General features: G+C 58.4%; 1 long non-coding RNA gene across 1 annotated transcript; it reads left to right on the top strand.

The window, feature by feature from the left end:
• The first annotated feature begins 4,593 nt into the window (after positions 1-4,593).
• LOC106150124 lies at positions 4,594-6,685 on the top strand. Its single transcript, XR_001236743.1, has 3 exons — positions 4,594-4,882; positions 6,038-6,095; positions 6,464-6,685. It is a non-coding gene; the product is annotated as an uncharacterized LOC106150124 (long non-coding RNA).
• The last annotated feature ends 291 nt before the right edge of the window (positions 6,686-6,976 follow it).

The following is a 6,976-nucleotide window of genomic DNA, read 5'->3' as shown; positions in this document are numbered from 1 at the left end:
GGTGCTTTCTATAGGCTCCTGTCACACAGAACATCTCGTGTGTGCTGGGAATGTGACAGAGGGAGCTGGAGTACGACAGCCTCGAGCTCTGAAGCCCGAGAGCTGCCAGTTCAAATCCCAGCAGCTCCCTGTTGTGTGTGACTGGCCAGCTCACCCCCATCTCCTCACACAGAAAATGGGCTAAGATCGTGTCCCCAGCCTGGCAGGAGTCTGAGCCTGGCCAGCTGTGAGTGCTCGCAGCTGACCAGAAGGAAATGCGCGGGCGTCTGTTGTCCCACAGACAGGAAGAAGGAGGAAGACCGATGCCTCTGCCCATCGCCGCCAGGGCTGCGGAGTCCTGCCCCCTAGAGGCAGAAAGTGTAACCTGCCCATCTGGGCACCAATCAACTGGACATCAGGGCTTTCAGAGCTGGCAAGAAGAGGGTTCCTGGGGGTACAGGAACGGGGACCAACGCCTTCACTGACTGCTGCAGAGGGGCAGATGCCAGGTACCATAAAGTGGGAGAATTCTGAGGCCCCAAGGGTGCATCCTTTGCAGAAACCCTCAACAAATCTGAAGTTCCAAAGGCACCTGCTTCAGCTCAATTAAAGGTGTATCAATCAATTTTCAAGTAAGAATCACCAGGGTCTTGACAAGCTCATCCTCAAGTTAGTGCAGGAGCGAGATTTCATGACGGATGTTCATTAAAATGTCCCTGGCAACCCCTGGATGCTGGCATTGGAGGTCCTTTTAGTAATTTATTTGACAATAGCCATAAGGCTACTTTCAAAAAGAAATGGAGATAAGGAAGAAATACTCAGGGTTCTGAATCAGACACTTGACATCTGCTCCTGACTCTGCCACCACCAGCTGGGACCTTCAGCAGTCCTGAGATTGCTCGGGGCCTCGCTCTCCACATCCGCAGAATAGGAATCACGGCATTCACTTCCCTGGATTATGAGAAGCTTAAAAAGTTGAAATAGGAATCTTAAAAAGGCAGGCTTACAGCATGCCACACACTTCTAGAACAGGGCTCAGGAAGCAATGGAGGTATTTAAGTGTTTTTTAAAACTTTCCAAACGACTGATCAGAGAGATTCCCTCTTATGGAGGATGTTGGCTTCGTGGGAGATCGGCCGCCCCCTGACCACATCGGACCCCACCTCCTACGCTGCTGAGACGGCAGCAGCCAGAGGCCTGGCGGGAGTGCCGGAGGCCAACGCGAGCGTCCAGCCGGCGGGGTTAGCACCGCGGCCAAGGGACAGTCATTCCCCGAGAAGCCTGAGATCCGCGAGCAACGTGGGACCCCCGCCCAGCCGCCCCACCCAGCCCTGCCCGGTCCACCCACGGCCGCCAGCCAGGTGGCTGTGACTCAAACCTGTCTCCACGTTAACTTGGCACCGCGGAGCTTTTGAACACAGTCCACGAATGTGTGAGACAAAAATAGGCTGGCGTGCCCTTGCTGGGGCCTCATTGTTGAGAGATGACATTAGGCGGCTGTTACACAACCGAAACCCGGGCCCACCACGGAAACGCCAGCTCAGCCACACACACCGCGGCTCCCTACCCACGGCGCCTTCCCTTTGTTCTTTATTTGCTCTCCTTCCCCCACCTTGCCTTCCGTCTGATCCATCCTTTCCCCAAGGCCGACACGCTAGCTGCAGACAGATCCCTCGGGAATTTTCTCTGCCATTCCCATCTTGGCTTTACGTTTTCCAAGGGGGCTGGGGGCCTCGCTGGCCTCTGTCACTGCGGAGCGGTCTCGTGGCCTGGCCACCGCCCCTCTCCGGCGCTGTCTCTCCCTCCTCCCCTGCTCCCTGCCCTGGACACAACGTGCTAGTGCCTTGCTCTGCTGTCGCCGTTCTTGGGATCGTTTCCGGGCTGCAGTTTTTTAGCAGAAAGATATTTCCTCTTTGAACCAAAGCGCTCATCTTGTTTAAGTAATACTAAAGGAAGGCAACAGGCCCCTTCGGGGGTATCAGACTCGCACTTTCGGTCAGGATCTGTCCTTTCTGTAACCCACGCTGCGGTGGCCCTGGACAGGACCGCGTCCCAACCCCGCCGGGCCGAGGCTCCTCCAGCCTCGCTCTGCCCTGCGCGCCCAGGGTGAGACGCAGAGCCTCGCGGCCCAGCGTGGGGCCCAGGCCTGGCCGCGGCACCCGCGCAGGGCTCCTCCCCGCTGCCAGCAGGACCCCGGGGGTGAAGGCGGCTCCCACCCTTGCAGCCCTGCCCGGGCTCTCCCTGGGGCTGCGCTCCAGCCCCCGGCTTGCCAACACAGAGTCACCTTGAGCCTCGACCTCCGCTGCTCCATCCGGAAAGTCTTGGCGCTGATGCCGCCTTTGCTGCCTGGCCGTGAGAACGGCTTAAAATAAAATCAGCCCTGTGGCAGCCTGTCTGGGGAATGTGGAGGGCTTGGAAGAAAATGCGCCCAGGAACAGGGTGCGCTGGGACGGGAGAGAGGTCTGGTGTGGCCCCGTCTTTCTGGCTTGGGTCGCGATCACTGTCTCCGACGTCCCCGCACCCGGGAAGCTGTGGCACTGCCCCGACTTGGCCGTGCGCGGTCACTCGCCAGCCCACCCCTCCACCTGCCGGACCTGCTGCCTCTCCCAAGGCCCGCGCCTTTCCACCGTCCTTAAAAGGGCTCCACTGGGACCCCTGCCCTGCTGGGGTCTCAGGACCTGGGGTTCCCTGCCTCTGGCCACCTCAGTTCTTTTGCACCGGTTCCCTGAACAATGGGGATCAAGTGTTGCTCCCCACCGACCAGGAGGCCGCAGGGCTGGACCCAGAACAAGCACTAGTTCTGGCTCAGAAGGCCTTGGCCAGCAGAGATTGTTTTGATTGCTGAAGTCCAAAGCTGCGCTTCCCGCTGTCTCCTGTGGGAACACATTCGTGTCTGCGCCCCGCGGGACAGCCAGTTTTCTGTGCTTGCTGCGGACCCAGGTCCCTTGATGCGGAGCCTGGCCTGTCCAGCCTGATCCTCCGGGTTTCCTCCGGCCCCACGCCTCGCAGGGCCTGCTGTCCTCGCTGCGATTATCTCTGAGCGCTCCTCTGAGCAGCTGGCGGGGCAGGGGCGGAGGGCTGTGCTCAGGAATGGCGCTTTCTGAATCAAAAAATAATAACGCAGTGCGCCGTGCTCCATGCAGCTGCAAAGGCCCTGGAGCCCGCAGAGCCGGAGCGGCGCGGCTAGAGAAGGACAACACTGCCCTCTGGTGGCCAACGCGAGCTCGTCGGGAGGGCGAGGCCAGGAGGCCTGGGGTCTGCAGCCCGGGTTTCTATGCAGTGCAGTTTTCCCACAAGTCCCAAAGAAACCATAATTGAGCAATGAAAAGAATTCCCCGGGAAGCAGTGAGGCCAGAGTGAAGGACAGTAGAAGCTACAAATAAAAATTCCACTTTTTTAGAGTATGAATTTTTTTGTCCCCAGATAGCAAGCCGAATTTCCCAATAGCTCAGAGCTCACAAAAGCAGCCCAGACCTTTTAAAACATTTTATAATGTCCTTGTTCACGAACGACATGTGTGAACCGTCGCTATACCCGGTACTGGGGGTACTGGTGATCTTCAACGCTTGTGGAACTTCTCAGAAAGAACGGTCTGTGACTTTGCATTTTACAGCAGTGAGCGGAGCGCCGCGTTGTGTGTGTCTGGTCCGCTCAGTGTGTCCTTGACACACCAGCTCAGGACCTGGGTGCTCTGTGAGCTGGACGCCGGACTCTGGACCTGCAGACCCAGCCAGGGCGGCCGCGGGGAGCTGCGCACGGATGCGCGGCGGAGTTCGTTTCCCGGGTCCACTGAGCGTCGGCCCCTCGCCCTGGCCGCCTCCATCCGGGCCCGGGACAGAGTCCTCGCGTGTGTGGGAATGGGCAGCGGGCAGTGGGCCAGGAGGGCATCTCTTTTTGGTCTTTCCCACTGCCAGCGGCTCAGTCGTGAAGACTCGCTTCTCGGTGTTTCCTCCTGAAGTGGAAGCACCCTGCTCCTTCCAATGCCAGCGCCCCGGTGTGAGAGCGCTGAGCGCAGTGGGTGTGCACACGGCCTCCTTGAAGGAGCGGCCTTATGTCTGAGCGTGAGCTTCCACGCGGCAGGAACATCCGCTGACTTAAACCTCCCGGGAACGTGAGTGCGCCGCACTTTGCTTTGAGGGGCATCACTGCCCGAGGACAAGCGATGTTCCCCGAGGTTATACACACAGCACGAAAAGGAAATGTGAACCACGAAAAGGAAATGTGAACCAGCACGGCAAGGCCTGCGTGTGCAAGGCCCACATGCACTGCACAAGCCGGTGCTTACCCACTTGGTCCCGCGAGCGCCGGCCAGAGAACCAGGCCCCCGCCTGAAGTGGGGGTGGCGTCCTGCACCTGAGGAGCCCACTGGCTTGCACTGATGTGAAGGTCGCCTTTTTCATGTTTTTAATTGTGGCAGAATGTATCCAAGGAAGCCGTCCATCTAAACCAGCCTTAGAGCACACACAGTTCTGCGGCCTTAAGGACACTCCCTCCCCTCCAGAACTCCTCCTGTTCCCTAGCTGAAGCTCTGTCCCCGTAAAACACCAGCCCTCCTCTCCCCCTGCCTTCCCCAGCCCCCAGCCACGCACATTCTACCTCCTGTCTCCCCAAGCCCCACTGCTCCACACACCGCCCTTCTGTGGACCCCACGGCGCTTGTCCTTTTCTATGTTTTGCATTTGCCTGAATCCACGCTGGAGCGGGTGTCAGAATTTCCTCCTTTCAAGACTGAATAATGTTTCGCTGTTTGCAGAGAACACATTTTTCATCCATTCGTCCACCAGCAGACCTTTGGCTGCCGTGGATAACAGGTCGGTGAACGTGCGGGTGCGGCTCCCCCTGGTAGAGCCTCTGCTTTCAGTTCTCCAAGTCTACACCCGAGAGTGGAACTGCTGCAGCACACGGTAATTTGTTTTTATTTATTTTTTTACTTTTTAAATTTGGTACTGGGAATCGAACTCAGGACGTTGCACTTGCCAGGCAGGCTCTTGTGCCCCTGAGCTATATCCCTTGTGGGAACAGCGCAAGGTAATTCGACACTTCCTGCTTCGGGGCCTCCCATGCTGTTTCCCATGGTGGCTGCGCTGCTCTGCAGTCCCACCAGCAACGCACAAGGGCCCCACCGCTCCCACCCTCACCCACGCTTGTGCTTTTCTGGCTTCTGGTAGCAGACACCCGAGGGGTGTGAGGCGCAGAGCTGCTTTCTTTGGGCCAGTGTGACAGTCACAGGCAGCCTGGGAGTTTAGGAAAGGTGATGTTTTGGGGGCTGTGGGTGTCTTTAGTCACGATCGACCCAGTGCCAGCGCTGGACACCAGGCTCCCCGGGGAGTCTCCGCCCCTGCTGGGTTTCTTTCTCCTCCTCCACCCCAGCACCCCCCTCCCCTGTCCGCACCGCCTAAAAGTAGGTTGGCTGCCGGTAGGGGAAGGACACGCAGACTTTGGGGAACCTCGGAGCCCTTATGGCCCAGTGCCTGGGTGGCATCTGCAGCTGAGCCGCAGCCAGCCGGACCACACAGCTCTGTCGCCGCAGTCATAGCCTCGCAGGGCAGTGCCGCCCGGGTCTGGTGGCCGGCCCCGGCCCCGGCCCCGTCGGCAGGGCTCAGCTGAGGCCCGACACAGTGGCTTCCACGGAGCCTGGGAAAAGGGAGGGACCTCAGATCATGAGGGAACAAGGCCCCGATAGACGAAAATGACGGCATGGGAAGCCGCAGCGTCCGTGGCCAGGTCTGGGAGTGGGCCGGGCCGGGAAGTCATCTAAATATAGCCGCTTACGGCCAGTCATCGCGCTGCCTCGGGCACTGCACGTATGGGCTTTGGTGACTACCGCGCCACTGCGTGACTCAGCAGTCACTGGTATCACCAGATTTGTCTTTGCTCTTAAAGTGCTTTCCTTGTGGGTACCAGAGAGTGAAAACTCCCCGACAACTGTATCGCTGTGGCTGAAGCTTTCCCACGAAGCTTTACTTATCTGCCTGTTTGGGCGTTTGAGTGTTTAGAACAATGAAAAGGGATCTGAAGCGGGTGCTCTTTTCTTCATATCCCAATGTCCTTATTTCCAGTTTCCTATGAAAATCCAACGTGAACTCTTTGCTTGTCTGAGGAGTTGCAGACATCAAAGTGAGTTCTTGCCCACTCCCAGGCTGAGAGGATGACCTGGCTTTTAGGGACCCAGGGACTGCACGTGGGTCAGGCTGAGCAGGACACTCAGCAGGACCCATCACGGTAGCCGGAAACCTGCCACTTCCGCCCTCGGTCCCTCTCTCACCCTTAGCTGTGCGCCATGGTAACCCAGGCAGATCCTCAGAGCCCGCACCAGGCTGCGCCCGTGCTGACGGGGTGGGTTTTTCATGTCCCCATGTGGTGCTCCGGGGGCATCAGGGTAGGGGCAGCCGTGGCGTGGGCGGGGGACACACAGCACCACAGGGCCGATCTGACTGAGCAAGTGGGACAAGGGAGCAAGGAGACGTTTCCTTTGTCATTTGCAGGTCTTTCTGGGGGACCGTGTGGTGTTCCGTGTGTATGTGACGGCGAGCAGTCAGCTCAGGGGACCAGCACTCCCTTCACCTCAGATGCCGAAAAGGAGACCCGGAAGCTGGCTGTGCCTGTCATCCCAGCCCCGAGGGAGGCTGAGGCAGGAGGACATAAGTGCAAGCCCCTGCTGGGTCACTTAGGGAGACTGTAAATAAACAAATAATAAATAAATGAATGGGCTGGGCTGCAAAAAAAGAGCAAGAGTCTCGGCCTGTGACTTTGCAGTTCTAAGTGACACAAAGCACGGCGTCCACCGATGCAGGTGTGAAAGCGAACACAGGGGAGGGAGGTTTGTGTGTCCCTTTTTACCGGTCTGTTCCTGTCTGGGAAACGGCACCTTTGACCCTTCCTCCTCTGTCCTCAGGAAAAAGGGTTCTCAGCCACATGGGCGGTGCACATCTGTAATCTCAGCACTCCAGGAGGCGGAGGCAGGAGGATCACAAGCCCATGCCCAGCCTGGGTAACTC

Source organism: Chinchilla lanigera, unplaced genomic scaffold (assembly GCF_000276665.1).
Source record: "Chinchilla lanigera isolate Chin_1 unplaced genomic scaffold, ChiLan1.0 scaffold00064, whole genome shotgun sequence".
Classification (NCBI taxonomy): Eukaryota; Metazoa; Chordata; class Mammalia; order Rodentia; family Chinchillidae; genus Chinchilla; species Chinchilla lanigera.
This window is presented reverse-complemented; position numbering and strand designations above follow the sequence as displayed.